The following is a 17,978-nucleotide window of genomic DNA, read 5'->3' as shown; positions in this document are numbered from 1 at the left end:
CTGAGAGAGAAATTCTTACAACAAAAACAGACTTTGTAGAGCAATTATCCTAGTCTCCAATCAGCATAAGTTCAAATTTTAAAAGCATATAGATATCATTTTTTAATACTGATGTACATAGCACTCCTGAATACTGCTTTTCTGAATAGTGCATTTTGCATGCAGAACTTAAGCATGTGGATCTTAACAATGAAACTGATAATATGGACTAAGCAATTTAATATTCCCATTTCAGTCAGATTTGAAGTAGATAAATAGTATGTGTGCTAGATACTGTTGTAGACAAAAATACTCAGTTCATGTAGGTTACACCAAATCAGAATTCAAGCAGCTTATTGACTTTTTAATGACATAAAATTAACTGGAAGTCAATGAACATATTGAATACAATGAATGTATTTGCAACCAACATCTGCAATACAGGAAGTAAGCCACAATAATAGATGCTTATGAATTGTTAATAAACACTTACAACCTTCTAAACACTTTTCTATAACTAATCCCTTAAACGTTCTGAAGAAACAAAGAGTTATGTGTGCACAACCATAGTTTTCAAGGATGTCTATGGCTTTAAAAAGAAAGCAGTTCAGCTATCAGCAAGAAGAAGATATTAGCTGAGTAGAACATTTGATACTTGTACTATTTTACAAACATTTTATGGCTTAAAAGTTAGGTGTCAGCAGAATAAGAATTTTCAAGGATATAAATGATTGAGTTCATAAAGGCAGTCAGTCAGTTCTTAAGTCCTTAGTTATGAGGGAGATCTTACTTTGAATAAGGGATGTGTTGGTATCCTTCAGTTGGGAATCTAAATGAACAATGTTAATATGAATGTCATTTGCTAATATGCTTTCTTCTTTCCAGGAGAATAATCTCCTGTTCAGAGCTCAAATTCAGACAACTGTCAACACTGGAACAACTTGGGGAGTGATTCAATTGCCTAACCTAAGCACTTTAGATTTCTTATGTTGTCTGAAACATCTGCATGGGGCAGATCACAGATCACAGAATCACAGAATAGTTGAGGTTGGCAGGGACCTCTGGAGTCCATCTGGTCTAACCCCTTCCTTAAGCAGGGACAGCAAGAGCAGGTTGCGCAGTACCATATTCAGATGGCTTTTGATGATCTTCACAACCTCTCTGGGCAGTGCTCTGTCACTCACACAGTAAAGAAGTGCTTCCCGATGCTTAGACTCGTGTTCCAGCTTGTGTCCACTGCCTCTTCTCTTGGGACTTGGCACCACTGGGCCTTGCTAGTCTTCTTTGCACCCTCCCTTTGGGTATATACATTGATAAGATCCACCTGAGATTCTTTCTTCAGCAGTGGTCAGGAGTCATTTAAAATGGCACTATACACTTCCAATAGCTGCACAAAAAATATTTTAAAAATTATTTTGTTAGGAACAGAAGATCAAAATTATAAGAATCATTACTGAGGAAGCAGTGCAGGTACAACAATCTTTTAGGTGTCAGCCATGTAAATATACACCTGTGGACCTTTGGAAAAATTTTCAAGGGACATAAATCATCAGTTCGTGGATAAAACTGCTGAATGTTTCAAATAAAGGAAAGATAAGAATAAGAGTAATTTCATGTTTGCTTGCCTATTCAGAACATTATCTGTTGCCATATTTCTAATCCCATATCTTGCCAAAACTTTAGATTTTACTAAAAATAATGCACACTTTTCTTAATATTCAGTGTCTTCCTATATAAACAATGTCCCCCTCACCCTACAGTACATGAAGTTAATAGGAGAGTTTTAAATAAATTATTTCACTTGTATGAGAGTATAATTGGATTGCTGTCTACTGAATGATTATGAAGAACAGAAAATTTGGTTTTTTAAATGGAGACTGCATTTTTTTTTATTCTATCACACCAGAATTTCACAACAATTTTCAACTTTTATCTGAGTCCTAAAAATGTACCCCATTGCAAAAGATACCAACATGAAAGATACCCTTTTACTTCATTGTCCTTATGAGAATCAAAATTTTGACTGATTTGTAGTTTCTTTTCTGAAGAAGGGCCACTAGAGAATCCCTGTATTATCTCTTAGCAATTTTTAAGTCCTCCCCCTCATTTTGTTTCACTTTCAGGGACTATATTCCCATTTTTTATATTATATTATGACTAAATCTGCTGTTTACTATTGATTTTATTCATACCTTCTGCATGTAACAGCAATCTAACTTCAAAAAGAATATACATTTTTAATGTCTTCAAAAAAAATAAAAATCAGATCCAATGTTTAAGTATATTTCAAGATATTTTTGCTCATCTTTTAATATTTAAAGGTCAAGTAAGAAATATATTTTGGTACAGCCTCTATATATGGAGAATACTTTTCATTTCTTTAAAGTCTCAGAAAAAGAAAAAGTAATTAAATTAAAGTGAGAAGAGTCAATAGAAAATATTGAAGAGCCTGAGGAGATGTAACTTCAAAGAATAACAAGCAGCTGCAAAGAAAAGAAATGGGCTTAATAAAGGATTCCTAAGAATGAAGTGATATGAGGAATATTCAACACTTCTTAGTTATAGTAAGTACTATAGCTAAACAACAGAAAACAAAACCAGAATCAGAAACATAAAAACAAATGATTGTTCTAGAGTTTCTATTGTATGACAGCTTACTATAAAGAAAGGCCCTTTAAAGATATGTTACTGCTTATTCCCATCAGCTGTTAAATAATTTATTTTTAATCATTTATTATAGCAATGATGAGTACAAAGTTCAGTCTAGTCTCAGCTTCACAAGTAATGTAGATTGTTTTATTTTGTTTTGTTTTGTTTTCTTAAATCTGATGAAAAACACATGCTAGCTAACAGTCATGAACTTGCATCCTGAGGTGATTTTTCCTTACATGACCTTATATATTGCCTGAAGTGGGTGCTACCACTGTTTACACACTTTAGTGATTAAGACACTATAATGCAAGGGGATTAATGCCAATAGCTCACAGATTGCCAAAAAGCCTTTTACAAATTTCTTTGCCTTAGGTTCACACACATATTAACTACTTTCTAATACTCATTGTTTACTGGAAAGTACTTCTGCTGCTTTCAAGTGGCCCTCACAGTTCTGTTGAAACACACCCCGTGGAGAATGTGCTGGGAAATCAGGGCTCTAGGTAACGCACAGCAGTACTCACATTTTATATCTTTTACACTGTTACATTATAATGCCTTGAGATTTGCCAATTATTAAAAATTACCATTGACTTGAACCAAAAGAAGGTAAAATGCATGTTAAAATTTGCTACTTGTGAAACAAACAGCATTATCAGAAGTGGTTTTGAAAGAAAAATGAAAAATGAAAGGAAATCACATACAGCCAAATTTCCTTCCCAATAATTTGATGATTTGCTGTGGATTCTTTCCTTACTTACTTCATCAGACATTCTGTCTTGGTGCAGATCCTGTTTTAGATTACACTATTCAAAGATAACATGCTCGTTAAACACACAATCTTACCATCAGCTTCTTTCAGGGATGATCCAGATCTTATTTTCTAATCCAAATCTTCTCATCCTTCCTCCCAGGCAAGGATTATTTATCTTTAATCTATCTAGGATAGTTTTGATTGTCATCAAACTAAAGTAGATCATTTTAATTCAGTGAGGACTGCTTTGTCAGATCAGATACCATCTTCTGTGTTTGAGTATCAAGTTAATTATATCATTAATGAATAAAGGATAAAATGCCCCAAAACTGTCTTCAGGATTCACTGCAAATCTTCTGTGAATCCTCAAAAAAGGACGAATTGTGTCCAACTAAGGGTCTTTTATTTTTTATCAGGTGGTCTACTGGCACACATACACGTACCAAAATGTGTAAAATGAGTGTTATTTATTACAGCCTCTTAAACCTTTTACAGTAATCAAACTGGTGAGGTACAAAGTCTTTGTCATTTATGAAATGAGGACGTCTGAACTACATGCATTAAAATTCAGTAGTCAGCTGAGTTATAAAACTGTAATACTGTTACAGTGCAGTAATAATCCCCTAGCCTCAGAATCTCTCTCTCAAAAAAAAAAAAAAAAAATTGTAACTGAATCCCTTAAAAAATTATTGTTTCTGTCCCTTCCATCTTCCACAGGCTCAAAAACTCAGTAAATCAAATATTTTGATGTCTGGGAAAAGATAATATGAGAGGAAATACTTGGACAGAATGAGTTCTTAAGAAGCAGATGTGCTGGTGAAATAACTTAGTAGACTTATAGTAACCTAACTTCTTAAGTATTTGTACTATGGGTCCTCATGATGTGCATCAATCTGTAAGTGGTCACATGCAAGCTAATCAGTTTTGAAAAGTCTACAGAATTCTTAACAGAAAAATTTTTTAAAAATGTATTTTTTCTCTTCTTTAACATTATTTTTTGGTATTCATCATATATATTATGCTTTGTATATTACTGAATGAGTGACAAATAAGCAGCAGTAACAAAACAGCAGATGTAAGCAGATTTAAATAGTCAAAATCATGTTTCCTACACATAACTTACTTTCTAAATATGTAAGAATGAAGTTCTTCTACTGACTTAGCCAAAGTTCAAAGGCTAATTCTGAGGACCAAACCAGATAATTTTTAGAACATTTGTATTGACCCTATCTTTACGACATTTAGCCTTATCATTAAAAATACAAAGCTGTATACGAGAAGAGCGAGTGAGAAATCATTAGTTTAAGAAAGGTAAAGCATTCTACAGGCAAGTTCTACAGTTAAAAAAAAAAAAAAAAAAAAAAAAAAAAAAAAGACTTGAACCGCAAGTACAGTCCTTCTTGCCCATAACCTGAGATACATAGGTGTTTCAAGTTTCTGACAAATCTCTGCTTGTCTGTCACTCCTAATTCTATTTAATCGAGGGATGCTTTTTCTTTTTCCCCATTTAATCTTTTTCCCCATTTCAGTAACGTACTTTTGCAATAGTGATTTTAATGTATTGTCTCAGAAGTTAATCCTAAATTATCATTAAAGTGTTCCATCTGCCTAATTTCACACCACTTTCATTAAACTCACAGAAATGATTTGTGTTACTGTGGAGGAGGGATGAAGAACACAGCAATGAGATATTGGTAGAAATCTGGACATTACACTCATAGAGAAAAGTTTTCTTAATCCAAGCTAAAATGTAATTGTTGCCAGCTTGACTAATTTCATTTTGCTTTTTCAATCTTATTCATTGAAATATTAATCTCTCTTAAGATACTTCAATGATGTTGCCCTCTGATGACAAAACTTCTTAAGCTGATCTATATTATTTATTTGAACCTCAAAGTTAATGGTCTAATTTTAACTTTGATCTTAGTTTGATTACTGCCATGTTCCACCTGTAATATATATAAAGCAAGGTTTAACATTGCCTTAAGAATGTATCTGCTAAAGGGAATATTTGCTTGGTTACAATTTGTAATTATATTTTATGTGTTACCTACTCTGTCATTTTGCAATATGGGTCATTAATTCTGATAGAGCTGATAATTTGGAAGTACTTATCAGTGTTTAACAAATAAGCCTTTCATAAACCAAATTGCTTTAGATTCCTCATATACTGTTTTGGATAATCAGTGGCAAAAGTAAGCAATATGTACTTACTTTTATTATAATATTATTTTCAAGCCACTGACACTTCAGTATTTTTTGAGCTGTAAATTTATAACACATTACATCTGCATCTCATCCATATTGCTCATTTGAACAACTGAGTTGTCAATAATTATGGTAAATATGACCTTCTTTCTTTTTAACACATGTGAAATTATAAAGTTGTTTTTTTGTTGTTGTTTTGTTGGGTTTTGTTGTTGTTGTTTTTGTTTGTTTGTTTGTTTTTCCCTTTAAAAAGCATTAGTCTACTTGTAGTTTGGAAAAAAAAAGACTGTATTAACATCACTAGAGGAAGGTCATTGGATCACCTACTTCTACAATGACCAGAGTTGTGGAAAGTATGTTCTTATTTCAGTCAATGCTACAGATAAACTTGCTGAATATTTTGAATATATTCTTTTTTCCCCATCCTTTTCCTCAAGAAAACAGCAAGATAATTTACAAGGCACTTGTAAATCTAAGTCTCCAGTTGCCTACAATGTGGCCACTTCCTGTTCTGTTGTATTTTTCTTTCTTCAAAAATTAAAATGTTTTTCTGCAAACTTTTTGTGTCCTCATGGACAAATTATGAAGTTAAACTTTGATATTGACAATGAGATAGAACAGCTGTGTATGTATTTGAAGGATACATATAGTGTGCTGCAATCTGTAGCATTGACTTTATAGCTGTGTTCTGAACACTGGTATTATCACTGCGCTAGCTTGCATAGCATGTGCTTAATAAGGAAATTTATTTTGAGAAACCAGTTCCTTCACTTTGTATCTGTTTATAGATGGATGAACTCAAATGTACACACATACAATAAGGAACTGCACTTTAAAATCCCAACTGAAATCCAAAACCAAGCAGAAAAATTACTCTTGCATTTATTGTTAAATTAAAAAAGGATGAAAATCTTCCAGTTTATGATGCAAAAATAAAATTCTATTGTAGTTCTACAGTTAATGCAAGTAACTTCATTATGCAAAAATATCTTAACTAATAGGAAAATATTACTTTCTGTAAAATTCTCAAAGATTTCTTTCTTTTGTGAGAATTTTTGATTTCACCCTTTCCCAAGCAAACACCACCGGAGTCTGTTCAGTAAAGGCTAAGGGGAACTTTGGAACAAGGTCCATAGAAAAAATAACCTGGGTGCTTGATTCCTGTGTTGGATTTACGTGACGAGGTTTTGGTAGCAGAGGTGGCCTATGTGAGAAGAGGCTGCCCCTTGTCAGATCAGAGCGAGTTCCAGACAGCTCCAAAGGCCACTGACCAGAGCTGAGCCAGTGAGTGACACTGGTTGGTCCTCTGGGAAAGTGGATTTAAGAAAGGAAAAAAACTGCTGTGCAACAGCAGCTGGGAGACAGATGAGTGAGAAACTGTGAGAGATCCAGCCCTGCAGACCCTAAGAACAGAAGGAGGGCAGGAGGTGCTCCAGGCGCTGGAGCTGAAGTTCCCCTGTGGCCAATGGAGAGGCCCCTGGTGGAGCAGGCTGACCGCCTGCAGCCCATGGGTCCCACATGGAGCAGATCTCCATGCTGCAGCCTGTGGGGGAGCCCCTGGTGGAGCAGGTGGATGTGGCCTGGAGAAGGCTGTGGCCCATGGAGCGCCCCCGCAGGAGCAGGCCCTAGGCTGGAGCTGCAGCCCGTGGAGAGGAACCCACGCAGGAGCAGGGGACTGAGGGGAGCTGCTGCGTGTGGGGGACCGAGGTTGGAGCAGTCTGCCCCAGTGCTTGAAGAGCTGCTGCCTGTGGGAACCCCACACAGGATCAGTTCAGGAAGGATGGAATCCCATGGGAGGGACCCCATGTGGAGCAGAGTCAGAGTGATCATGAAGGAGCAGTGGAGACAAAGTGTTAGGGACAGGCTGCAGCCCTCTTTTCCCCGCTCCCCTGCACCGCTTGGGTGGAGAGCGTAGAAGAGAGTGCTTGGGGGGAAAGTGTTTTTAGTTTGTTTTTAGTTTTAGTTTCTCATTGCTCTAGCTTGTTAGTAATAGGCAATAAATTACATTAAATCTCCCTACACTGAGTCTGTTTTGCCCATGATGATGATTGTAGAGTGATCTCCCTGTCCTTATCTCAAACTTTGAGCCCTTTTCATCGTGTTTTCTCCCTCTTTTCCTTTGAGGAGGGGGAGTGAAACAGAGGTTGTGGTGGCGCTTAGCTGCCCAGCTGAGTAAAACCACCACAGTTCCCAAATGCAAAAGCAAAATGTTGAAGACAATAGTCTTATATTAGTTCTTAATAATGGATAAAGCAGAGAGAGAGAGATTGAAGCAGGGTCGAATCCAATCCTTTCTGTGGAAGTTGTCTAACTATTGACCTACAGAGAGTATTACACTCTCATACTTTTTCTATAACCAAAAAAATCCCCTAATTCTTGTGGGAAATACAGAAGGAATTCAATAATAGCATTTCTCTAATGCCAAAATAATCTTTAATATACTAATTGCTTCAGTGCAGGTGATTTGTAGCAAAGCCCACTTGAAAACAAAATATCATATTTGTTATATTCTTGATCATTTTATATTTGTATTATTTTTATTTATTTAGATATTTCAAAAGAGTAAAAGGAAATTAGAAACATAAGTATAATGACCTTTTTTTTTTAAAAAAAAGTGGATATTTTCTTATGTTTATTATATATATGTATATGTTGTTTGTTTTTTTTTCCTTGAACGTACAGAAACTTAAACCCTCAGAGACTGTAATGGATCTTTTCCTTTCCTCCAGATGACCCTCTAATTTACATAACTGAGAAAGCAGTATACACTTTATTTGCATCACTTTCTTTCTCTCACTTTGATGCTGCTTCCACTTTCCTCCTTAACTGTATTCACACTCACAGGATGAGTGCAGCACTACAGAAGTCTGCTGCTCTTACCTTGTATCAACATTTTGCCATTGGTCACCCCTGAAATAAGGAATTTATCAGAATTCTATTTCTGCATTTTAAAAACTTTTTGTTGTGCTTTGTATCATCCTCCAAAAACCTGTTTAATGACCACATGTGAACTATTATGAATATCCTGACACTATCATGATAAATAATGATTGAAAATGAGAATATTTCTAAAGTAATCAATATCTGCATTCCAAACTAGTAATATTTAATTTTCCCTGTATAATGACTTTAACGTAGTGCTGTCAGAGAAGCTTCCCTGTCAGGATCCTGACAGAATTCAGGATTCCCCGGAGAACCGCAGTTCTAAACATTACATAAGAAAGCTCCTAAATCAATTTAGAACTGATAATATTGGAAAACAACCAACTTACTTACAAAAATCAAAGCTATTTTAAAATGATTGTTTTAAGCAGGCATGGAAAAGAGATTAATATAAAATTGTAATGTGTGGAAGTCAGACTAGACTTCACTTAGGCTGTCTTATACATGCCTGCATAATTATGCACTAGGCCATTAGTTCACTCAAACATAGAGTAAGTTTAGATTCAATAGACTGAAACATTCTGATTCAGGTTATATTTGAGCAAGTAGTTTTCCTATTAGAGCACAATAATTATGTTTTTCAGTTCAGAAAGAACAGTGGAGCAATTCTTACTGTACTGGTGTTTGTTCAATTCTCCGGATTCTAGTTCATAATTTAATTTCAGGCAAAAAATGTCAGATAAACTGTACTGAAGAGCGGATTCAATTACATGATAATTATAGATATGCAGTTAGCCAGGGTAGGAACTAACTTGTAACAGTTCCCACTCTATAGAGTGGGAACTACAGAAATCATAAAAAAAAAAAAATAAAAAAAAAAAAAAAAAAAAAAAGCATATGGAATAGTTTAATAAAATAAAGAACACTAGATGTATTAGGATGAAAATGCATGGAATGATATAAAAGCATTTTTCCTCAAATACATTTCAACATTTTAGACTTTGGCTGCTAATACCATGAAGCAGGTCACGTAGGACTATCTCCAAACTGTTACAGACCTCTGTTGACTTCAGATTGCCACTGTGCAAGCAGAAGTTTCTGCTAACATGCATTACAGTGTCAAGATCGGGACTGTAATTTAGAGACTTGCACTTCTGGAAAGGCCTCAAGAAGACGCAAACCAAAATAATGAAGACGCAAACCAAACTAATGAACACTAGTAGAAAATGATGGCTGTGTTCTGTCCCAGCAGATCAAGTTTATAATCAAGTTCATGTTATACTAGGAAGTTAGAGAAATCATACTTCAGGTCTGCCTCAGACACTCCAAATAATAGTGTTGCCTGAACCTTGTCAGGCTATTTCTGCATCAATTAACTACTTTCATTAAATTAAAACACCAAGGGGGACAACTTAGCTGATATAAAATCTAAGAACCAGAGTAGCTTTTTCCCACAGTGATTTATCTAGTACAACTAAAGTAAGCTGTGTTTGCTATAGCAAGCTCAAGCAAACAGCCATTATAAAAATTACAGCTTTGAAGCTTTCTTCCATTTGCCTAGCAGGCTTGCTGTTCAAAAAAAAGAAAGAAACAAACAATCCTACCCACCCGCTCCTTCCCCACAAAAAAGTGCAAGCAAAGAAAAAACAACAACAAAATAAAAAATATATATATATTTACTGAGCATGCTAAGAAGAACAGGTCAAATAGTTCAAGTGGCTCAAGTGACAAGTAGGTTGATAACAAGTGTTTTGCAATGATAATAATTAAAAATGTATCTGAAAAATGTATCTAAATGTATCTAAAGTTCTGCACTGATTTTACAACCTCATTTAAAGCTTTACATTTTTATTTATAATATGAAATCAGGTCTATTTTTTTTAATATTGAAAAGAACTCATTAAATTAATTAAAATGGCAAAACCTTTGACTTTGGCATGCCTAGATTTTAAAACTACTGAATATTAAATCCATTAATATAAAAACTGCTAAAAATCCATGGGATAACCACAGTACAACAGATAAATGTTCTAAACATAGAGAGAAAATGTTTATGATTCTAATGCTTGTGTTCCTTTTTGTTCATCCTTCCCATTCTCTTCATTTCCTACCAGTTCTTATCCTCCAGTAAATACAAGTCTGAACCTACCATTGCATTTTGGGTTTGATTTGATTGCCCAAATATGAGCATTTTCTACTAGTTTGTATTTACTAATAATTACTACTAGTAATTACTAATTTTTACGAACTAATTATTTACTAATTATTATACTATTGAGAGGGGATCTTATCAACCTTTACAAATACTTGAGAGGACAAAGTAAAGATGATGGGGATAAACTCTTGTCAGTGGTGGCCAAGGTGGTAAGACAAGGGGTAATGGGTATAAATTGAACCACAGGAGGTTTCGCCTCCGTGTGAGGAAAAACTTCTTTACAGTTTAGGTAACAGAGCAACGGAACAGGCTGTCCAGAGAGGCTGTTGAGTCTCCTTCTTTGGAGATATTCAAAACACAGTTATACATACTGACTTAATCAGCTGTTCTGGACAATAAATTGGCTTTTTATTTTATTGCTAAGCATTATTATTTTTATCATATATATTTTATTTATTTATTTATTTATTTATTTATTTATTTATTTATTTTGTACAAACAGATACACAAAATCCACTACTAGATTTTGAAGAACATTTCTGAGTATCTGATATGGCTTAAGTTTTTTTGTGTCATTAAAAAGCTCCTCATTTACGCATGAATATTGAGATGAGAAAGAACCAAAAAGCAATATACTAAAGAGAAGTAATAACTTTTCTCTATATATTAGGAATGAAAATGAGATTATTCCTTTTTATTTTTTTACAATAAAGATCTACATATTCCTGTGCTTACCAAGTATAAAACTTTTTTTTTTTTTTTTTTTTTTTTTGGCCTAGAATGTTGTTCTCACTTATAAGACTGCTTTTGTTACACAAATGAATTACTAAGGAATATTATTTTTTGTTGTGAAATATACCCTAAGAAATATCTATATTATAGATTAAGGGAAAAGACACAGCACTCAAAATCACATATATTTTCCTTTGAAATGATTTCAAGATTGCCAAAAAGTATCAAAAGGTACTTTTTGAAATCCCTGTCTAGAGATTTACTTTAAGTTATACTTGAAATAATGGAAACGGGAAAGGGTAAGTCTTCTATATGCTAGAAGACTAAATTTGAGCAGCTAAAGTGTTACATTTTTAAATTTATTCTTACTCATTCAAATGTTCTAATAGGTAATTCTAATAGAATTGTTCTAATAGACAGGATTCTACAGTGAGAAGATAGTTAACACAGAAAATTAATTGTATAAATACACATTTTCCTGAAAGTCACTTTGCAATTGGCAAGAATCAGCATTTTCTTGTCAGTGTTTCAAATGATTCTACATTTGCTTCGTATTCTTAATACAGGGGAAAAACAGGAATCTTTTTCCAAATGTTGGGAATATGTTAAGGGAAAACGTGGCAATAGGTAAAAATGCTTGCTAGTTTGAGGAAATAGTATTTTTGCAAATTACTGTTGTCAAGTGTCAAATGCTGGAGCTGTCCCTGTGCAAAATTAAGCCTATCCACCAAAACACAGCTTCCAGAAAGGCAGACAGGCAGACTGAAAAATTCTCCTTGGTAGTTCATTAATGGCTGCTACATATCAAGAAAAAAAAAAAAAAAAAAAGTAATTCTGTATTGTGCACTCCATCATTCTAGAGCACATATAGCGACAGTGGCTAACAATGACTGATATTTTTTACTAGTCTTGTCATCTTATGTTGGTAGTTATTCTGATAAATATTAAGGTCATGCAAAAATATATATTTCACTGCAATACCAAGAAAATATGGATTTTAGGAGCAAGTTGACTATTATTTTAAATTAGATAACCAACTAAATTAATTATTATTTTGTTTTGTTTTGTTTTGTTTCTTTGTTTGTTTTCCAGAGGAAAATTTGAAAGGAGCTCACGGAACTTATGTTTTAGAATTAATGTCTTTTTAAAGAAGCAATAGTTATGCAGGTTGTTGCTAAGGAAATAAGTAATGTGCCAGTGTCAAAAAGGGCCTTTTTATTCTATCTTCATAATGCCCATTTTTAAGATGTCAATTTATTTTGATAATAGATTTTCAAGTTATCCAAAGAAGCTGAAGTTCTAATTCTAGATTAACTAAAACACAGTGAACAGAAAATTAAACCAAAAGTCTACTTTACTGACTTAAAAGTAATATACTCAAAAGGAATCCTGGCAGAAAGGGTTATTTTAAAACTCCATCTTCATCAAGTCAGCCTGAAATCAGATGACCTGTAATAGGCTTTAAGACCATATAGGCTTTCAGCTAAGACACTTTTCCATGTTACAGACAGTAAGGACTTCTGTAGATTTAAGTAGAAGGAATAAATTAATTTCATTGCTTTTCAGTGTTGTACCAGTGTTTCTTATGTGTGAATGCTATCTATAAGGAAATTTCATCACTTTTTTCCAGTATCACCTGTAATAGTTAATGATATAACTGTCCTCTGAGATTGCTTATTGAATCACACATTGGGTTGAAGCATAAACATTTTGAGCATTTAATTGTAATACAAAACAGTGTATTGAGAATATGTTCCAGGGTGCTGACAGCAGAGAGGGCTGAAGGGGTGGCCTCAGTGAGAAGAGGCCAGGGGCTACCACATTTCAGACACAGCCAATTCCAGACAGTTCTGGGTGGCTACACAACAGTCATTGCAGAACCAAGGCCATCAACCTACCTGTATGAAAACATGTTTTTAAAAGTTCAGAAAACACCAGATAGAGAGAGGAATTTGGGAACAAAAAGAGTGAGAAACAGCAGACAGAACACCAAGGTGAGAGGTGAGGGAGGTGCCTGGCACCACAGCAGATGTCCACATTGCAGGCTGTGAAGGACCCCACAATGGAGCAGATGGGTATTGGCAAAGGAGCTACAGCCTATAGAGAACCTACGCCTGAGCAGAACAAATGTGTGAGGAAGAAGGAGTGGCAATTGAAACTGGTGTATGCTGACCAAAACCCTCCCAATCCTACATACCTTGCACTGCTTGTGACTGGGAGTAAGGAGTCAAGAGTGAAGTTGAGCTTGGGAAGGGGGGAAGAATGCATTGTTTTGCTGTTTGCCCTTGTGTTTCCTGCTACTTGACTCAGTTATTAAATATCTATTTTAATTGCCAAAAAATTAATATTCCCCATGTCAAGTCTGTTTTAGCCACAGTGGTAATTTGGAATTGATCTTCCAGTCTTTACCACAACCCATGAACTTTTTGTTCCTGTTGTTTCTATCCCCCATTCTACTGAAGAAGTCCGCAAGTGGCTGGGTGGAAGTTTGGCTGTTAGACAAAAAAACACTACAAATGGGAATTAGTAAGCATAAGACATATCCAGATTATGGATATGTAGCTAACCATACACTGAAAAATGGAGGAAAGTAGATGGTATTCATGAAAACTCAAACCTTATATGCTCTATGGCACAATATAATGCCATTTGGAAAAAAAAGAAAAAAAAAAAAAGAAAAAAAAAGTTGTAATTTTTATGAAATGTATGTAAATGTGAATTATCCAGATGGAAATTCTATGAGCATTTTCAACAAAAAATGTAAAAATATGTATTACAACATAAGATGAGCATTTGTACATAAACACATGTATGTCCAGTGAGTAGATGGAGGAAGAAGATCATTAGAACACAATCAACATAGTCTAGATTTTACAGAATTTGACAATATGAATCACCACCAAGATAGATTTGTTAATATATAAGAAAATAAATGTAAGTTTTTGTGTTTATCGACAATTTTTGCTTTCACAGTAATAGGGTAGAAAATATAAATGAGTTTGGTATTTTGTGTCTTCTAATAAACTTCCATCCAGAGACAAAATTTCTGGTTTTAATTGAACCTATAATGATATAGACTCAGAACAATGTCAAGGTCATCAGGCCATTGAAACTTTCAGTTGATTTTGTCCCACTGTAAATTATATCCAACTTTCAGTAGTGCTGTTTTGCTGACTGCATGTTTACACTTTGAGCTGCCATAACAGTCAGGGTCAAGAGTATATTATACAATACCATAAGGTAGTTTACTCTTGAGAAACTGTACAAGCTACAGCTGAGGAAAATGAGCAAAATGTCACATCATTCATTCTCCTACACCATCAAAATTAGTTATCTGCATCAATGCCAAATGTATCATATATTTCAATTACACTTATAGCTGTTTTGTCACATGTCAAGGATACAAATATCCTTCTGGATTGTGCATTGCTGTTCCTTAAGTTGTTCACCTATATGTGTAATTGGAAGGTCAGAACTACAGTGGCAGATAAACTTTATGTACTACATTAATTAAACATTTCAGCTGAATTGGCATTAGTTCTGTATGACATCATAGCCAAATCATCAATATTCTTTTGCCTTTTACACTGCTGGCAAGACAAGCAATCCTAAATTAAAAGCTAACAGCAATGACATGAACTAAATCTATTTCTTAGATTGCTTAAAATCACATGGAAAAAAAGAATCTGCCTAAGCTTTATAGGAAATAGCACTGTTATAATGTAAAAGATTTTGGTTTTATTTCTTTCAAGAATGCATGTATTGAATGGAGATATTTGTACTAAGAAACTTAAGAAAAACTTCAGATCTTTAAAACAAACAGGAATAACAAAGTTTAAGGGATTCGTTTATATAGCTTCTAAATTATCTATATTATGAGATAGCCTTGGGTTTCATTATATATATTTACATTTATAAGTGACTATGAGGAAGCTATTGGAATTGAAAGCTATTGGATATTGGAAGCTATTGTCCTGACCAGAGAACTATTCTGAAAAAAAAATTAATAATAAAAAAAATGGTTCTTTGTCTACTTTGAAAAGTTATTTTATAAAGATCACCAAGAATATATAGGCTTCACTTCAGAAGAGATAGAAATATTTAAGGCCCCCTAAAGCTGGATATTCTAGAGATGATTCCTTTCTAAAGCTCCTCAGTGTCATTGGAAAATATAGAATAGCAATGCCAAGAAGGTTTTAGCTTTGAACTGTGGAAGTGGTTAAACCTTATATTCCTCCAATGTTTTACATATTCCATTGCCCTCTAAGCTGCTATAAATTTGGGGACTGCAAATTTATATAACAAGAAAATAGTTAGGCTTAAGTATTAACAAACAAGACCAAAACCAAACAAAAAGCCGACTTTGATTATTCAAAAATTTATATTATATTTTGTTGCCTGTCAGCAACAAAATGTTTTTTAAGTCTTATATCATTCTGTCTAACAAGGAGTTAATCACCTCTGGCATTAATGGCTAAGTGACATAGTGTGTAAAAGATCTTGATCTGTGGTATAATCACTTGATATTTCATACCCTGCTTTACAGGAATACATGTTAATGCTTGAAGCCCTTCCTTTAATTGAAAATCTTTATTTGAGTCAACAACAGCTATTCTTCATCTTTGCACCTTCACAGAAATGGAAAGCTATTTACTTCTTTGCCAGTAATACTGCTATTCACATAGCAATACTGCTATTCACATGCGGGAAGATTTCATTTTCTACACTTGCTTTTGGCAACTGAAACTTCTGTTCCTCTTTTGTTCTCATGCTCCATGATACTGAATATCTTGCATCATAACCCTTTTAAAATAATTTAGTGACCCAGAAATGGTATGACTTTGACTTGTTGTTAAATGCTGAATGTAATTTTCTAAAGTCACCAACACATACTATATCTAGACAGGTTTCCAGAATCTTAGCTGGAGCACCACATTTGCACCTGTATTAATAAAACGTTCATATTCATATACGCATGGAAGCGTACTTGTTGATGACATTCCATCAGTCTGGTCTAGAGAAGAATATAAAAAAAATATATTACTTTCCATCATTTACATTTTGTTCTCACCTGAAATAATATTTTATTTAGGTCTATAAAAATAATAAACACAAATCCTCTTGCCATGTGTTTGTTGCTCTTGACTTTACTTAAAAAATAAAACATTGGTGAAAATACATCAGTAAAAACAAGTTGTCTTGTTTAGCCAAAAGGCTGCCAAATTCTGTACTAGCCTCAATTTACACATTTTTTTACAGCATTTTAATGTTGAGGTAGTAATAGACAAAAGCAGTAGACTCATATTTCAAGACCATATCATTTGTGAGAGGTAGCCCAAAAAGTCTATTTGTGAACTTTGCTTTTGTGGGTATGACCTTTACATAAGTCTCTGTGTTCAAGAACAAAAAATATTTCTAAACATAAAAACATATTATCAGTTCTTCATTTTAGTAGCGATATCTCCACGCTAGTTCCACAAACTGAGTACTTAACATCAAACCTTTTAAAATGAAACTCATTTTTACTAGGTGTGTTTAAATATTCTTTTTGATTCAGGCAATATTGCCTTCAGAAGGAACTAAATCATTCATGTTCTCACCGTTTCTAATTTGCAAGCCCTAACAACTCTCACTGTGAGAGAGGAATTTTCAGATTTTATGCCCTATTTAGTAACATGTGGAAAATCAGATGCAGGGAGGAAATGGACAGGATTGTTTCCAAACATTTGATACAAATCCAAAACCCCTCAAGCCTGTATTTATTTGGCAGGAGAGACAATAGAAAAATAACATTGCCAAAACCCTGCTGTCTATTCCCTTGTGTGCTGAATTATTTTTGGTTGTTGATTGTTATTGGGATTTTATTTTTATTTTTTTTTAGAGACAATTCACTTAAATTGTCAGTTCATTTTATGGAAAGGTAAGGATTTCTAAGGGTGAAGTTATGCTGGGCAAAAAGACCACCAATGTGTCATTTAGCAATTTCAAGTGTTAGTTTCCTAATCCATGTAAAAATGTCTTACAAAAATACATATATAATTTTTCTCCTTCAGTATTTCAGTGTGGAAAAACTGAGACCTAGATTCTCAGACATCTATTCTCTTCAACTAGGCAGCAGTTGTGGAATACCTTCAGAAACTGTCGTCAGGTGGACTAATAGAAATGGCAATGGAAGATCTTTTATTATTAAGTGACCAGAATTTAGGAAAAGCAATTGAGATTATACTATAATCTCAATGACACACACCTAGAGTTATTGTGAGTCCTTGTAGTAGAAATGCTAGACCCTGAAACAACTCTGTAAAAAACGTGGATTATTAATTGTACTGGACCCTCCGTTCTTTGTGAATGCAAAACCATTTTCAACTATATTCTGAACAATCTAAACAAGAACTGATCGTTGCTAATGTAGTTGCCTTTTGGTATTTTGACCTCTTATAACTGCTAACTTTACATGGAAGAAAAAAAAATCTAGTGCTCAAGTTGGCTCTATTAGCATAGGATTTACTTCGGGTTTGGAGTTTAGGAGGTCTGCATATAAACACTGTGGGCTTTTGCTTTGTTTTGTTTTTTGTTTTTCCTTCTGTGATGGTTGTTATGATGTGGTATCTACAC

This window comes from Aythya fuligula, chromosome 4 (assembly GCF_009819795.1).
Source record: "Aythya fuligula isolate bAytFul2 chromosome 4, bAytFul2.pri, whole genome shotgun sequence".
NCBI lineage: Eukaryota > Metazoa > Chordata > Aves > Anseriformes > Anatidae > Aythya > Aythya fuligula.
The sequence above is the reverse complement of the archived record's forward strand: the minus strand, read 5'-3'. Positions refer to the sequence as shown.